Source organism: Gossypium arboreum, chromosome 13 (assembly GCF_025698485.1).
Source record: "Gossypium arboreum isolate Shixiya-1 chromosome 13, ASM2569848v2, whole genome shotgun sequence".
Classification (NCBI taxonomy): domain Eukaryota; kingdom Viridiplantae; phylum Streptophyta; class Magnoliopsida; order Malvales; family Malvaceae; genus Gossypium; species Gossypium arboreum.
The window spans coordinates 13389671-13406248 of record NC_069082.1 but is presented as its reverse complement, the minus strand read 5'-3'; the positions used below and the strand labels follow the sequence as shown (position 1 = coordinate 13406248).

The 16578-nt window shown below is 40.2% G+C and overlaps 1 non-coding gene across 1 annotated transcript; it reads right to left on the bottom strand.

Moving 5' to 3' along the window:
- Positions 1-92: 92 nt before the first annotated feature.
- LOC128287476 (small nucleolar RNA R71) lies at positions 93-199 on the bottom strand. Its single transcript, XR_008278176.1, has one exon. It is a non-coding gene; the product is annotated as a small nucleolar RNA R71 (small nucleolar RNA).
- Positions 200-16578: the final 16379 nt, after the last annotated feature.

The following is a 16578-nucleotide window of genomic DNA, read 5'->3' as shown; positions in this document are numbered from 1 at the left end:
GGTTGAATTCATTACCACGAGGGTCAATCACTACTTAGGAACAAATGACCGAAAAGTTTTTATGAAAATATTTTTCGCTGGCTAAAACAGCTAAATTACGTAATGATATCTCTTCTTTTGTGCAAATAGATTTAGAAATACTCTACGATGCATGGGAGAGATACAAGGACCTCTTGAGAAGATGCCCTCACCATGGGTTACCACTCTGGGTACAAGTTCAAACGTTTCATAATGGCCTGAATCCTTCGACTCGACAAATGGTTGACGCAGCCGTTGGTGGAACTGTCAATAATAAAACACTTGAATATGCTTATGAATTTATAGAAGAGATGTCACTGAATAATTATAAGTGGCAAGTCATGAGGTCAAAGCCAACAAAAGTAGCCGGCGTTTATAACGTCGACTCGGTCACCATACTCTCTAATCAGGTAGAACTCTTGTATAAGAAAATTGATGGTTTTCTTAGTTCTTCACAGGTTCACCCAGTAATGCAGTGCGAAGCAAGTGGAGGTGGATCGAACAATCCTGAATACCCACCCTATGGCCATAATATGGAGAACGAGCAGTTAAATTACATGGGTAATAATCCTCGATCTCAAAATAATCCGTATAGCAATACTTACAATTCAGGATGGAGGAATCACCCAAATTTTTCATACGGAGGCCAGGGGAATCAGTGACCACCACCACCTCTATGCTTCCAACAACCACCCTACCAACAAGAGAAAAAGTCGAACCTTGAGGAGATGCTAACAAAATTCATCTCAGTGTCAGAAACTCATTTTTAGAATACCGAGACAGCACTTAAAAATCAACAAGCGTCTATCCAAGGGCTCGAAACTCAGATAGGTCAGCTCGCTAAATTGATATCTGAACGACCACAACGTAGCCTATCGAGTAACACTGAATCTAACCCAAGGGAGCAAATTAATGCAATTACCATTCAAGATGAGGAAGGGTTAGTTGCACCTGAACTAGAACAGAGGCAAGAAACTGTGGTAAGTAAAGGTAAGGGCGAGGTGGACCACAATGACCAGAAATCAGTAAGTAAAGAGTACAAATCTCATGTGCCATACCCAAATGCGACAAGGAAAGACTGCACAGAAGAAAAATTCGGTAAATTCCTTAAATTATTAAAGAAGTTACATATTAACTTATCGTTTATTGAAGCTCTTTCGTAGATGCCAAACGCAGTCAAATTCCTAAAGGAGCTTTTAACAAATAAGCAGAAGTTGGATGAGGCATCACATGTGGATCTGAATGCGGTTTGCTCAACCATACTATAGAATAAGTTGGCCAACAAATTAAAAGATTCAGGGAGTTTTATGATTCCCTATTTAATTGGTAGTCTAGATGTTAATAATGCTTTGGTTGATTTAAAGCTAGTATCAATGTCATGCTTTACAAAATGTTTAAACAACTAGGTCTTGGGAAACCCAAACAAACTAAGATGAGTATTCAATTAGCCGATAAAACAATCAGATTTCCTAAAGGTATTATTGAAAATGTACTCGTTAAAATTGACAAATTTATATTCCCAGTTGATTTCATTGTTCTAGGCATAGAAGAGGATAGTAACGTTCCTTTAATTTTAGGAAGGCCTTTTTTAGCAACCGCTAGAACAATAATTGATGTTGGCACAGGTGAACTCACACTTCGTGTGGGAGACGAAACAATCACCCTTCAAGCTCGTAATTCGAGTAACACATTGAAAATTGAAGGTGGTTGTATAAATCATTCTACTAAAACTGACCATGTGGTGCAACCTACTAATAAGTTTGAAGAACCTACACGAGCCATGTTCAAGCAACAACAAAGGACCTATCTGTGAAGAACGAAGGCTACAAATAAAAAAACTAGATGAATGGCAGACACAGAAATCGAAAACACCCGATAAATTGAAACCGAGCCAGGATGAGCTCAATACATCACCAAATCAACTTAAGGTTGGAGACAAAGTACTACTAGATGCAGCAGATCCTTGCATTACCACTTCTGAACCTAATGAAGAAATTCCTCTCACGGTACTCAGTATTTTTCCATATGGTACAGTCGAGGTAATTCACCCCAAATTCAGAACTTTTAGGGTAAACAATACTCGTCTTAAACCTTATATTGATAAAGTTGGTAGCAGAGATGAGGAGTGTAAAATCCTGGAGCCACCATGATCACAGACCAGAGAGGTAAGTCAAGCTTATACTATAAATAAGCGCTTCTTGGGAGGCAACCCAAACACTAACAGTAATGATTTATTTAAATTCTAGTTTTTCACATCTAACCTACTAACTGAGTCTTGAAACACAGGGTTTTCCCGTCCACACGGCCAGGCACACGGGCGTGCCTTAGGCCTTGCTCACACCACAAGAGGAGCCACGGCCGTGTGATACGGCCATGTGAGAAAAGGGAAAAAAAATTTCCCCAACACGGGATGCGATAAGTTGCCATGACCGTGAGACAAGGCCGTGGGCAAAACTGCCAAAATAACACGAGCGTGAGACACGCTTGTACCTTGAAACCGTGGTTGAAATTGAGAATTTAACATAGGCGTGTGACACGCACATGACATTCACCCGTGGTCGACACTGTCAAACTAATATGGGCGTGGGCTATCATACACTAGTGTGAGAGAATCGAACGAAGCAAGACACAACCGTGCGACATGGCCGTATGCACCCACATGCCCAAGGAACAGGGGCGTGGGGCGAATGTCAGACGCGCCTAAATTTAAAAGTCACGAAATACACGGGCAAAAATTAGGGTACACGTGCGTGCCCCACGGCCGTGTGCCACAAAATCTATATAAACTCCTCACTATTCATCATCTCCCTCCCCAAAAATCCCTAACCTTAGCCGCTGCAACTCCACATGCCCTACCTGCCACGCCCGTGCTCCGCCTACAACATTGTTTCCGACGACCCAAGCTTCTCTCTTTTGCATTTGTTTACTCTTTTCTCTCTATTTTCTTTAAATGTTTTTCCTATTTCATGATTTCTCTAATCCATTTGACTATCTTAAGTGAATATTCATAGTAGAATAATAATACTCATGCTTGTCATTAAAGAATATTGCCATTTTTCATACTACATTCATCCATTTTTCTCGTTTCCATGGATTTTATGTTTACCTACATGCATTTATATATTAGATATTCCCGTCGTATTATTCTCATAGTCCTATTTTAATAACTTGACATATTTGCTTTAGTTGTTTTAGTTTTGTTCTCTTCATCTAATATGCGAGTCTCATGAAATATTCCCATTTAGTTTTGTGTTTCCATGCTATTTTTAGGGCATATTGGTTGAACTTTGACTTTTCAATGCAGGTATACAATGTCATCCTCACGTGGTAAGGAAATCGTTGTTGTGACATCCCTAATTTAACCCTAGTCGGGAAGTGGTTTCGGGACCGCTAAACCGAGTCACCGACATGTTCAAACGTAATATTTATTGTCTAGAATATGTGAAAATACATGTGTGAATTTTGAATTCTTTGATTTAGTTAATTTGATTGTGAATTGAAAGAAAAGGACTCATGTGAAGGGATTTAAATATATGTGGCTATTTTAAGAGGTTAATAAAGAATGAAGTAAAATAAATGGAGTTGCATGTCAAATACTCCATTTATTTTGGATAAGTGGCCCATGACAAGTTATGGGCAAGGGAAACATGTTTCAAACATGTCTAGCTAATGGATTATGTAAGGAGGAATAAAAAAAGAAGCATGGGAAATAAACTAATGAAAAATTAAAGGAAGAAAACAAAGAAAAAAATGTGTCCATCATTCTCATGCATGACCGAAAAAAAAAAAGGGGAGAAGGAAAAGGCTTCATACTTTGGTTCTTCTTAGCCGTGTAGAAGAGGAAAAGAGGAAGAAATTCAGCCACCTTGAGCTGGAAATTAAGGTAAGAATTCAAGTTAGCTCTTTAAATCTTAGCATGGTTTTAAGCTAGATTCTAAGCCCTTATTTAACCATGCCAAATCTTTGAAAAATTATGGTGATATGAACGTTCGGCCATGGTAGATGTTAAAGAAGATGGTGGAAATGTTGTACACATTTGATTAGTAAGTTAGATGGATGAAATTTGAACTAGTTATCAAGTTCTTTAGGTAACCCATGTTGAAATCTTGGTTTTTGAATAAGTGAGTTTTTCGCTAGGGTAACTAACAAGGGTGATGATTGTTGTTTCATGCTAAACCTAGATGAACAATAGGTTAAGAGGAGCATTCGCCATGATATGAGATTGTGATGTTAGTGCGAATATGAAGATGATGAACTTGAATAAGAAATATTCGGCTAGCATGATAAGTATGGATTATCAAGTAGTTGAGATAATTGATGAGTGAAGTGGCTAATGGGGACTCTTAATGAAATTATGCTAAGGCCGAATGTATCAAATGCTAAATGTGCTTATATGTGTGTGTGTGTGTCATTAGTAGCTAATGGCATTCGGCATTGTTTAACTAAAATTAGAAATGAATGCTTGAAAGTTAAATATGGTCGCCCTAGTGACCAAATGCGTTAAAAGCTAATATATGGACAAATGGTACGAATAAATTGACCTTTGAAATGTATATGGTTGCCATGTGTATGTGTCTGATTGAGAAGTAAATTTGTTTGATTTAGCTCAAGATCTTAAAGGAGAGGCGTCCAACAAGGGGAAATCGAAGGTCATCGAGTAGCCGACTTGGAACTATTTTACCTAACACAAGGTAAGTCATTAAGCATATATTTTGTGTTGGTTTAAATGATCATAATATATATGCAATTGTGTTTAATGAATTGATGTGTAAATGAAAATGTATGTGTATGGAATGATGCCATTGTTGAATGTATGAAGGCAGCAAAATGCATAAGGTATTGGTCACGGCACTAAGTGTGCGGGTATAAATGGACACGGTGACAAGATTGGCACTAAGTGTGCGGGTTTAAAATTGTACAGCACTAAGTGTGCGAGTTTGATTCTATAGCACTAAGTGTGCGAGCTGAAAATATATAGCACTAAGTGTGCGGATTCACTATATGCTCTTGTATTACAATTGGCACTGAGTGTGCGACATTATCGAGTTAATCCGGACAGCGAATCGGGTAAGTACCTCGAGCTCATGACGAATAGAGAATACGTTCATGCTTGGGGTTGAATTTGGTAAGCCTTAAATCTATGTGATGATTGAAATTGTATGGTTGTGCTGGAAATTGAGTTAATGTGTAAAAATGCTTGATTATCTTGTTGTGTAGAATATGAAATGTGGATGTATGAATTAGTGCGAGATTGGACCGAAAGGTCCGAGGTATTATGGTATAGATTCGATATGGACGAGTACCTAGCCTCATTTGTTGTACATGTAGTAGTAACTTTATCGATGGATTGACGAATGCTTATGACTTACTGAGTTGTAAACTCACTCGGTGTTTTCTTGTCACCCATTTTAGGTCTCTTGGACTCGTATTGTTATGCGTGCTCGGAACCGTCGTTGAAGTCATCACACCGCTGAAATCTTGTGGTATTGTTTTTTGTTGTTGAAGAACATTTGGCATGTATAGGCTATTATATTTTGTCGAATTGTGGGTTGTAAACTTTAAGCCATGTGAAAATGGCCTATGTGGTCGTCGAGTGGGATGCTAGAACCTATAGCCACGAGTCTTAGAAACTCAAATTTTGTTAAGGTGGCCATAATTTGTGTCATGTATGATGGATGATTAAGGCCAAGGAAAAATTCATGAAATTGGCATAGTCTACTGCAGTAACTGTTGCGGACAGCAGCAGTGAGATGAGATTGAAAAATCACTAAAAATAGTAGAAGTAGAATTAAATAGTGAGTAAATTATGGAACTGATCCTTGATGAATCTATTTTATATGGACGAAACGAAACGACCATATGAGCAGTATACTGGGAAATATTAAAGTTCTCGTGAGACAGGGCCAGAACGATTTCTGGGTCCCCTGTCGCGACTTTGAAAATTTACCATAAATTATCCAGAAAGAATTAGGAGTCATGCCTTATATGTACAGATTCCATTTTGAGTCTAGTTTCATTAGAAACAAACGGCACCAGTATTAAAGCCCTGTACAGAAAGATATTCAAGTTGTAACGCGCGGAGGTCAGAGCAGTCGATCCCTGTAACATGGGTGACTTTAACTAATAAACTGTACCAATTGGCCCAACCAAAATTCTAAAAATAAATCCATGGATGGGTATATGAGTCTAAATTCAGGAAAATTTACGAAACCAGTTTCCGAGTTTTGGAACTCGAGATATGATTTTAAGGCGACGGTGACGCAGTTTTCCAGCCTGTCCAGAAATGCCAAATTGGTCGGTACTTTAAGAGGATTTGTCTCGTTAACCCCTCGTGTCCGACACGGCGTCGGTCACGAGTTAGGGTGTTACAATTTTATTGGTATCAGGGCTATGGTTTAGTCGGTTCTAGGACTACCATAGCGCGTGTGAGTCTAGCTATACATGCCAAATTGATAGTGCTTAATAATGTGATGACTTGACGGTTGAAATTTTTTGTTTTGATTAGCGATGGAACCCGGTAGAGAGACCCTTGGCGGATGACGTTGAAAGTGTAGCGGCTGCTCTGCGCAAGGGACACCGCTGTTGAGCCTCGATCGTCCGCGAATAATCAAAATGAAGGGGCGAAACAAGCCTTCTTCACTATGATGAATGAGTGGGTCGCGCAATATGCCCGAACCAACCCGCTGTCCAACCATTCCCGAATTTAAATACTCCACCCCAAGAGCCCGCAATGCCTCCGATTCGATCCCGTGAGGCTGAGTAAACCACCGTGGACTTGATTAGGAAGCGTGGGGCGAGGAGTTCAAGGCCATAGTTCTTGATGATCTTAGAAAAGGCCGAGTTCGCTCGATAACACCATTAGAGTGTTAGATGAATCATGCACACCGACGAATGTCTTAAGTGTGCTATATCCTTGTTGCGAGACTCACTTACTATTGGTGGAGGACTTTAATTTCCATAGTCCCAAATGAACGAGTTACTTGGGATTTCTTCCAATCCAATTTGAAAGAAATACATTAGTCAACGGTTCATCGATCGAAGCGTAAGGAATTCTTGGAACTCAAGCAAGGCCGGATGATCAGATCTGAATCTGAACATGAGTTCGTAAGACTTAGTCGGTATGCTCGGGAGTGTGTGGCTGATGAGGTTGCGATGTGCAAAAGATTTGAAGAAGGATTGAATGAAGAGTTAAAGTTACTAGTGGGAATTTTGGAGATAAAGGAGTTCGTGACACTAGTCGAACGAGCACGCAAGGCGGAAGAACTTGGGAAGGAGAAGAAGAAGGCTGAATTTGAAGCAAGAGATTACCGTAAAAGATCGACGAGTAAAGCTCCGTTCTCGGCTGTAAAGAGGTTCGGGGAGGACACTAGTAAGTCGAGGACGATCGGGAATTTCCATTAGAGCCCGACCATTGACGGACTCGAGCTACTTGATAGCTAGTGTGGGCAATAATCGTCAAGAGAGACCTGAATGCCCCCAATGTGGAAGACGACACCTAGGTGAATGTTGGGGTAAGTCATTAATAGGGCTGTTATGGATGCGGTTCAAGGACCACTTCATTAGAGATTGCACGAGCTAGATGAGAGGAATAAGACGCAAGGTGCAAGACCTAGTGGAACGACGGTGGAGGTAGGCCCCGAGAATCTCTGGAGGTAGGGGTGGTAATCGAGAGGAGCCTCTAATCTGGCTGTCCGATCCGAGACCCGTACTCTGCTAGAGCATATGCCATCCGCGCACGAGAGGAGGCATCCTCCCCGACGTTATCACTTGGTACTTTTACTCTCTTTGATACTATTGTGATTGCATTGATTGACCCGGCTCTACTCACTCATATGTATGTGAAACCTTAGCATCCAAAGAAGACTCTACCGTTGAGTCTCTTGAGTTCGTAATCGAGTGTCAAACCCTTTGGGTCAATACGTGCTTGTTGATAAAGTGTGCAAGAGATGCCCCTAATAATTCGAGAATCTGCTTTTCCTACCGATCGATGCTTCTACCATTTCATGAATTCGATGTTATTCTTGGTATGGATTGGTGACGTGCATGATGCAAAGGGTGGATCGCAAAAGGAAAACCATTGATTTGAGGAGTGCAAATAATGAGGTAGTCCGAGTCGAGTCTCTTGATTTAAAAGGAGTGCAAGAATAATATCTTCTATGACCGCTCGAAGATATGTGAAAAGGGTGTGAAACATACCTTGCGTATGTGTTTGGAAGTAAAGAGACGAAAGGAAACTCGAATCGGTACGATGGTTTGTGAGTATTCGGATGTTTTTCCGAGGAGTTACCGGATTGCCACCGGTTCGAGAAGTGGAATTCGCATCGGTTGTACCGGTACTACGCCGATTTCAATAGCCCCGTATCGCATGGCATTAACGGAATTAAAGGAATTGAAGGTTCAATTGCAAGAATTGACGGATAGAGGTTTCGCTCGACCGAGTTTTTCTCCATGGGCGCTTTTGTATTGTTTGTGAAGAAGAAGGACGGAACCATGAGGTTGTGCATCGACTATCGTCAACTCAATAAAGTGACGATAAAGAATAAATATCCATTGCCACGAATTGACGATTTGTTTGATCAATTAAAGGGAGCCTCGGTGTTTTCAAAGATAGATTTGAGGTCGGGTACTATCGGTTGAGGGTCCGAGAATCGGACATACCCAAAACCGCTTTTAGAATGAGGTACGGTCACTCTGAATTCTTGGTGATGCCGTTTGGGCTCACTAATGCCCTACGGTGTTTATGGATTTAATGAATAGAATTTTCAGCCATACTTGGATCGGTTCGTAGTTGTATTTATCGATGACATTTTGGTCTATTCGAAGATGAAACCGAACATCTTGAACACCGAGGCTAGTGTTGCAAATCTTACGAGATAAGCGATTATACATAAAGTTCAAGAAATGTGAATTTTGGTTGAAAGAGGTTAGCTTTTTGGGGCACGTGGTGTCCGCGACGGTGTCGGTGGACTGAACAAAATTTCGACCATAGTTAATTGGAAACCTCCAAGGAATGTTACCGAAGTTAGGAGCTTTTGGGGCTTGCGGTTACTACCGACGGTTTGTGAAAGGATTCTCGATGATAGCCACACCATGACAAAACCGCTTGAAAGATGTCAAATTTGAATGGACGGAAAAGTGTCGGAAAAGTTTCGACCAATTGAAAACCCATTTGACGAAAAGCTCCGGTTCTAGTACTGACCGAATCGGCAAAGAGTTTGTCATCTATAGTGATGCCTCCCTACTTGGGTTAGGTTGCGTATTGATGCAAGAAGGTCGAGTTGTGGCCTATCGTCGAGACAATTAAAGCCACATGAGAAAAATTATCCAACCCATGACCTCGAATTGGCTGCCATCGTATTCGCCTTAAAGATATGGCGACATTACTTATTTGGTGAGAAGTGCCAAGTGTATTCGGATCACAAAAGTCTCAAATATTTGATGACTCAAAGAGACTTAAATCTGCGACAAAGACGATGGCTCGAGTTGTTAAAAGATTATGAACTCGTTATTGATTATCACCCGGGAAAGGCCAATGTGGTTGCGGATGCCTTAAGTCGGAAATCACTGTTTGCTTTACGAGCGATGAATGTACACTTGTCTATTCTACCCGACAATGTGTTAGTAGCCGAATTAAAGGCCAAACCATTGTTGGCTCATCAAATTCGGGAAGCTCAGAAAGTTGATGAGGAGTTGCTTGCAAAACGGGCTGAGTGTGTTCTGAACAAGGAATCAGAGTTTCAAATTGATGATGACGATTGTTTGAGGTTCAGAAGTCGTCTGTGTGTTCCAAAGAATTCGGAACTTATTTCGATAATTCTAAATGAAGCCCATTGTAGTCGAATGTCAATCCACCCGGGTAGTACTAAAATGTACAATGACCTGAAACGCCAATTTTGGTGGCCCGGTATGAAACGAGACATTTCAATTTGTTTCAAGGTGTCCGATATGTCAACAAGTGAAAGCGGAACATCAAGTGCCATCGGGATTACTTGACCGATCATGATACCCGAATGGAAATGGGATCGAGTCACAATGGACTTTGTATCCGGACCGCCATTGTCGGTGAGTAAGAAGGATGCGATTTGGGTCGTTGTCGATAGACTAACTAAGTCGGCTCACTTTATCCCCGTCGTCGCACGGATTTTTCAATGGACAAATTAAGCGGAATTGTACGTTTCTCAGTTGTGAGATTACACGAGGTGCCTATTTCTATCGTGTCGGATAGAGACCCAAGATTTACATCGCGATTTTGGAAGAAATTGCAAGATGCTTTGGGTACCAAGTGCATTTAGCACCGCTTTTCATCCCCAAATCGATGGTCAATCCGAACGGATAATTCAAATACTCGAGGATATGTTGAGATGTTGCATCCTTGAGTTTAGTGGTTCATGGGAACGGTATTTACCTTTGATTGAATTCGCCTACAACAATAGCTTTCAATCAAGTATTAAGATGGCGCCTTACGAGGCTTTATACGATCGTAAATGCCGTACCCCATTATTCGGTGAACTTAGTGAAGGTAAATTCTTGAGGTTGATTTGGTTAAGGATGCCGAGCAAAAGTTCGAGTAATTCGTGAAAGTTTGAAAGTCGCCGGATCGCCAAAAGTCGTATGCGGTTTGAAAAGAAAAGATGTTGAATATCGGGTTGGAGACAAGGTCTTTCTCAAAGTTTCACCACGGAAGAAGGTGCTTAGATTTGGCCGTAAGGGCAAATTGAGTCCGAGGTTCATCGGTCCATCTGAAGTATCTGAACGAGTTGGGCGATGGCGTATCGATTAATATTACCCCGAGCTCGAAAAGATTCTAACGTTTTCCATGTTTCGATGCTTGACGATATAGGTCGACCGACACACGTAATTACTCCATTTGAGGTCGAGGTTCACCTAATTTGAGCTATGAAGAAGAGCCGGTTCGCATTCGATGCGTGAAGTAAAAGAGCTACTGAAACAAGAAAATTCCATTAGTGAAGGTGTGGTGGCATAAACACGGGATGGAAGAAGCCACTTGGGAACTTGAGGACTCTATGAAAGAGCGATACCCGAGCCTATTTACCGGTAAGATTTTCGGGGACGAAAATTTCTTAAGTGGGGGAGAGTTGTGACATCCCTAATTTAACCCTAGTCGGGAAGTGGTTTCGGGACCGCTAAACCGAGTCACCGACATGTTCAAACGTAATATTTATTGTCTAGAATATGTGAAAATACATGTGTGAATTTTGAATTCTTTGATTTAGTTAATTTGATTGTGAATTGAAAGAAAAAGGACTCATGTGAAGGGATTTAAATATATGTGGCTATTTTAAGAGGTTAATAAAAGAATGAAGTAAAATAAATGGAGTTGCATGTCAAATACTCCATTTATTTTGGATAAGTGGCCGGCCATGACAAGTTATGGGCAAGGGGAAACATGTTTCAAACATGTCTAGCTAATGGATTATGTAAGGAGGAATAAAAAAAGAAGCATGGGAAATAAACTAATGAAAAATTAAAGGAAGAAAACAAAGAAAAAAAAAATGTGTCCATCATTCTCATGCATGACCGAAAAAAAAAAAAGGGGGAGAAGGAAAAGGCTTCATACTTTGGTTCTTCTTAGCCGTGTAGAAGAGGAAAAGAGGAAGAAATTCAGCCACCTTGAGCTGGAAATTAAGGTAAGAATTCAAGTTAGCTCTTTAAATCTTAGCATGGTTTTAAGCTAGATTCTAAGCCCTTATTTAACCATGCCAAATCTTTGAAAAATTATGGTGATATGAACGTTCGCCATGGTAGATGTTAAAGAAGATGGTGGAAATGTTGTACACATTTGATTAGTAAGTTAGATGGATGAAATTTGAACTAGTTATCAAGTTCTTTAGGTAACCCATGTTGAAATCTTGGTTTTTGAATAAGTGAGTTTTTCTGGCTAGGGTAACTAACAAGGGTGATGATTGTTGTTTCATGCTAAATCTAGATGAACAATAGGTTAAGAGGAGCATTCGGCCATGATATGAGATTGTGATGTTAGTGCGAATATGAAGATGATGAACTTGAATAAGAAATATTCGGCTAGCATGATAAGTATGGATTATCAAGTAGTTGAGATAATTGATGAGTGAAGTGGCTAATGGGGACTCTTAATGAAATTATGCTAAGGCGAATGTATCAAATGCTAAATGTGCTTATATGTGTGTGTGTGTGTCATTAGTAGCTAATGGCATTCGGCATTGTTTAACTAAAATTAGAAATGAATGCTTGAAAGTTAAATATGGTCGCCTAGTGACCAAATCGTTAAAAGCTAATATATGGACAAATGATACGAATAAATTGACCTTTGAAATGTATATGGTTGCCGTGTGTATGTGTCTGATTGAGAAGTAAATTTGTTTGATTTAGCTCAAGATCTTAAAGGAGAGGCGTCCAACAAGGGGAAATCGAAGGTCATCGAGTAGCCGACTTGGAACTATTTTACCTAACACAAGGTAAGTCATTAAGCATATATTTTGTGTTGGTTTAAATGATCATAATATATATGCAATTGTGTTTAATGAATTGATGTGTAAATGAAAATGTATGTGTATGGAATGATGCCATTGTTGAATGTATGAAGGCAGCAAAATGCATAAGGTATTGGTCACGACACTAAGTGTGCGGGTATAAATGGACACGGTGACAAGATTGGCACTAAGTGTGCGGGTTTAAAATTGTACAGCACTAAGTGTGCGAGTTTGATTCTATAGCACTAAGTGTGCGAGCTGAAAATATATAGCACTAAGTGTGCGGATTCACTATATGCTCTTGTATTACAATTGGCACTGAGTGTGCGACATTATCGAGTTAATCCCGGACAGCGAATCGGGTAAGTACCTCGAGCTCATGACGAATAGGGAATACGTTCATGCTTGGGGTTGAATTTGGTAAGCCTTAAATCTATGTGATGATTGAAATTGTATGGTTGTGCTGGAAATTGAGTTAATGTGTAAAAATGCTTGATTATCTTGTTGTGTAGAATATGAAATGTGGATGTATGAATTGGTACGAGATTGGACCGAAAGGTCCGAGGTATTATGGTATAGATTCGATATGGACGAGTACCTAGCCTCATTTGTTGTACATGTAGTAGTAACTTTATCGATGGATTGACGAATGCTTATGACTTACTGAGTTGTAAACTCACTCGGTGTTTTCTTGTCACCCATTTTAGGTCTCTTGGACTCGTATTGTTGCGTGCTCGGAACCGTCGTTGAAGTCATCACACCGGCTGAAATCTTGTGGTATTGTTTTTTGTTGTTGAAGAACATTTGGCATGTATAGGCTATTATATTTTGTCGAATTGTGGGTTGTAAACTTTAAGCCATGTGAAAATGGCCTATGTGGTCGCCGAGTGGGATGCTAGAACCTATAGCCACGAGTCTTAGAAACTCAAATTTTGTTAAGGTGGCCATAATTTGTGTCATGTATGATGGATGATTAAGGCCAAGGAAAAATTCATGAAATTGGCATAGTCTACTGCAGTAACTGTTGCGGACAGCAGCAGTGAGATGAGATTGAAAAATCACTAAAAATAGTAGAAGTAGAATTAAATAGTGAGTAAATTGTGGAACTGATCCTTGATGAATCTATTTTTATATGGACAAAACGAAACGACCATATGAGCAGTATACTGGGAAATATTAAAGTTCTTGTGAGACAGGGCCAGAACGATTTCTGGGTCCCCTGTCGCGACTTTGAAAATTTACCATAAATTATCCAGAAACAATTAGGAGTCATGCCTTATATGTACAGATTCCATTTTGAGTCTAGTTTCATTAGAAACAAACGGTACCAGTATTAAATCCCTGTACAGAAAGATATTCAAGTTGTAACGCGCGGAGGTCAGAGCAGTCGATCCCTGTAACATGGGTGACTTTAACTAATAAACTGTACCAATTGGCCCGACCAAAAATTCTAAAAATAAATCCATGGATGGGTATATGAGTCTAAATTCAGGGAAAATTTACGAAACCAGTTTCCGAGTTTTGGAACTCGAGATATGATTTTTAAGGCGACGGTGACGCAGTTTTCCAGCCTGTCCAGAAATGCCAAATTGGTCGGTACTTTAAGAGGATTTGTCTCGTTAACCCCTCGTGTCCGACACCGGCGTCGGTCACGAGTTAGGGGTGTTACAGTTGTCCCCGCCTCGAAGAAAAGGAAAGGAGCAGCCTCATCCTCAGGTCCTACTGCGAAGATTAGGCACCCTTTCCTCGAGTTCCCCATGGGACCCCAGGAGGAGCTATTTCAGATATTACGGGCCTAACCCCTAGGTGTGGGCCACTGCATTGACTGGGCTGCACTTGAACAAATTTAGATGGCTGACGTGGTCCGAGCCCTCCTGACAACTGAACCGTGGGAGCTCTTCTTTAAGATCATCGAGCCGACATACCTCGAGCTCACGATGGAACTATGCTTGACCTTCCATCTCCAAGTTGTCATGACAAACTTTGACGATCCTAGAATGGTCCAGTTCTGCCTTGGTGGTCTAGTGTGCCAATTGAGCGTACCCGAGTTTGGGATTGTACAAGGGCAGTACACGAAGGAGTTCATGGATGAAAATAAACTCGACACCCTTCACCGTCACATCCACTACTCTCCCTTAAAGTGTTGGACGGACCTCATCCCTGCCTCGGCCTCCTATGATCCTAGCCGTTCTAAGGCATCGGCCTTCGCCCCATCCCTGCGATACCTACACGCCATCTTGGCCCACACTCTAACGGGATGACGAGAGAGCACCAGCGTCGTCAACACTCACGACGCTTATTTCCTATGGAGCATGACGAACGGGCATGTCTTCGACCTTGCCTACTTCATCGCTCTCGCCATCCTCTATCAGACGAAGCGACATAGGAAAGGGGTCATCTCTATCGGGCCCTATGTGACTCAATTGGCACGACACTTTGGGCTCCTCAACACAGCGGCACAATCATCCTCCCTCACTTTCATCGGCCAGATATCCCCATAGGACATCTCGAGCATGCTAAACATGAGGATGGTCAAGAACGATGTGGCACCTACCCTCCTCAGTACCGCCTCGTCCAGTCCACCGAGGAGGAGGACCTAGAGGACATTACTGATGATGTCCCTTCACGTCATGAGGACCCACCATCTCAGCCACCACCCATCCATCGTTTAGTTCATGCGGCAGCTTCATACTCTGACATCTCTGAGCGCCTTGATTTGAGCAGCAGTGTTTTTAGCGTTTTGATCACATTAATGTTACACTTCATCAGATTTGTCAGCACCTTCACATCTCATCGCCACCACCACCTCGCGAACCATCCAGCGATGATGATGTTTAAAAACTTTTTATTTATTATTATTATTTTCACTTTTATCTTTATTTATCTTATTTAAGAACTTTTTATTTCATTTTTCTTTATTATTATTTTAATTTTAGTTTTTATATTTTTTATTGAATAATTTATAGTTTCGGCAATTTCATTACGAGTAATTATTCTTCCTTATATTTCCTAAAAAGTTCTTGATTCTATCACAATTATAAAGAGCTCCAAAGCTCATCATCGCATAGGAACTAAAAACTCCACTGGCAAAGGTTCTCCACCACTGCCATGTCCTGCTGGACCACGACCATAGCTACTACTAGATATAATATTCTTTTGGCACAAGACTTATGGACTAATGAACCTCTACCACCACTGGAGTATCCTCCTCCACTCTTATCATTGCCTTGGCCGATTATTCTCCATAACTCCAAATCAAGGAGTTCATTCATCATTCAGGAAGTTTCACTTCTCTCCCTATCTTATGATTATTTATCTATATTTTTCAATATATCTATCTTTGTACATTGAAGGCAATGTACATCTTAAGTGTGGGTGGCCTTTCATATCATCATTAGAAATCCCTGAATTGTCTTATTCTCACGTGAATCACTCATATCACTATTAGAATGAATTTTAATTAATTTATGATTTTTATTGATATGTCTTGAATTAAAACAGAGGCATTTATGCATTGATTGTTTAAACTTTAAGACATTAGGGAATCAAGCATGACAAGTTGATTTTTGAAGAATTATAAACTTTTAGGTTGTTTCCCTAAGTTTAGGTATTTTTGTGAGTTGAAATTCACAAGTTTAAACATCAAAAAGCCATAATTTTTGTGAGATCTTGAGCCTTTAGAGCATATTTTATTTCTTTCATGCTCACTTTTATTATGAGTGCGTTAGAATTGATTTGTTATTTTAGAACTTGCTTGATTATGCATGTCAAGACCACACCATTTGATTTGATATGTCAAGATGATAAATGCACTTAGGTTTAACCCACTCACTCAACAAAAGCCTACCTTCATAATTGACCCTTAGTGAACCCCTTTGAGCCTAACAAGGCATTAATTGATTTAACCTCAATATTAACCCATAACCCATTATTGTTGAAAACCCCTAATTTGATTCCTATTTTTGTGGAGATTTGATTTGAACTAATTGTTTAGCTATGTTTTTCTCTTCTATGTATTTGACTTATTCTTAAAAAAAAAAACTTCAACACATATTAGTAGTAATTCATCATTTTTGAGCTTGAGTGTTAA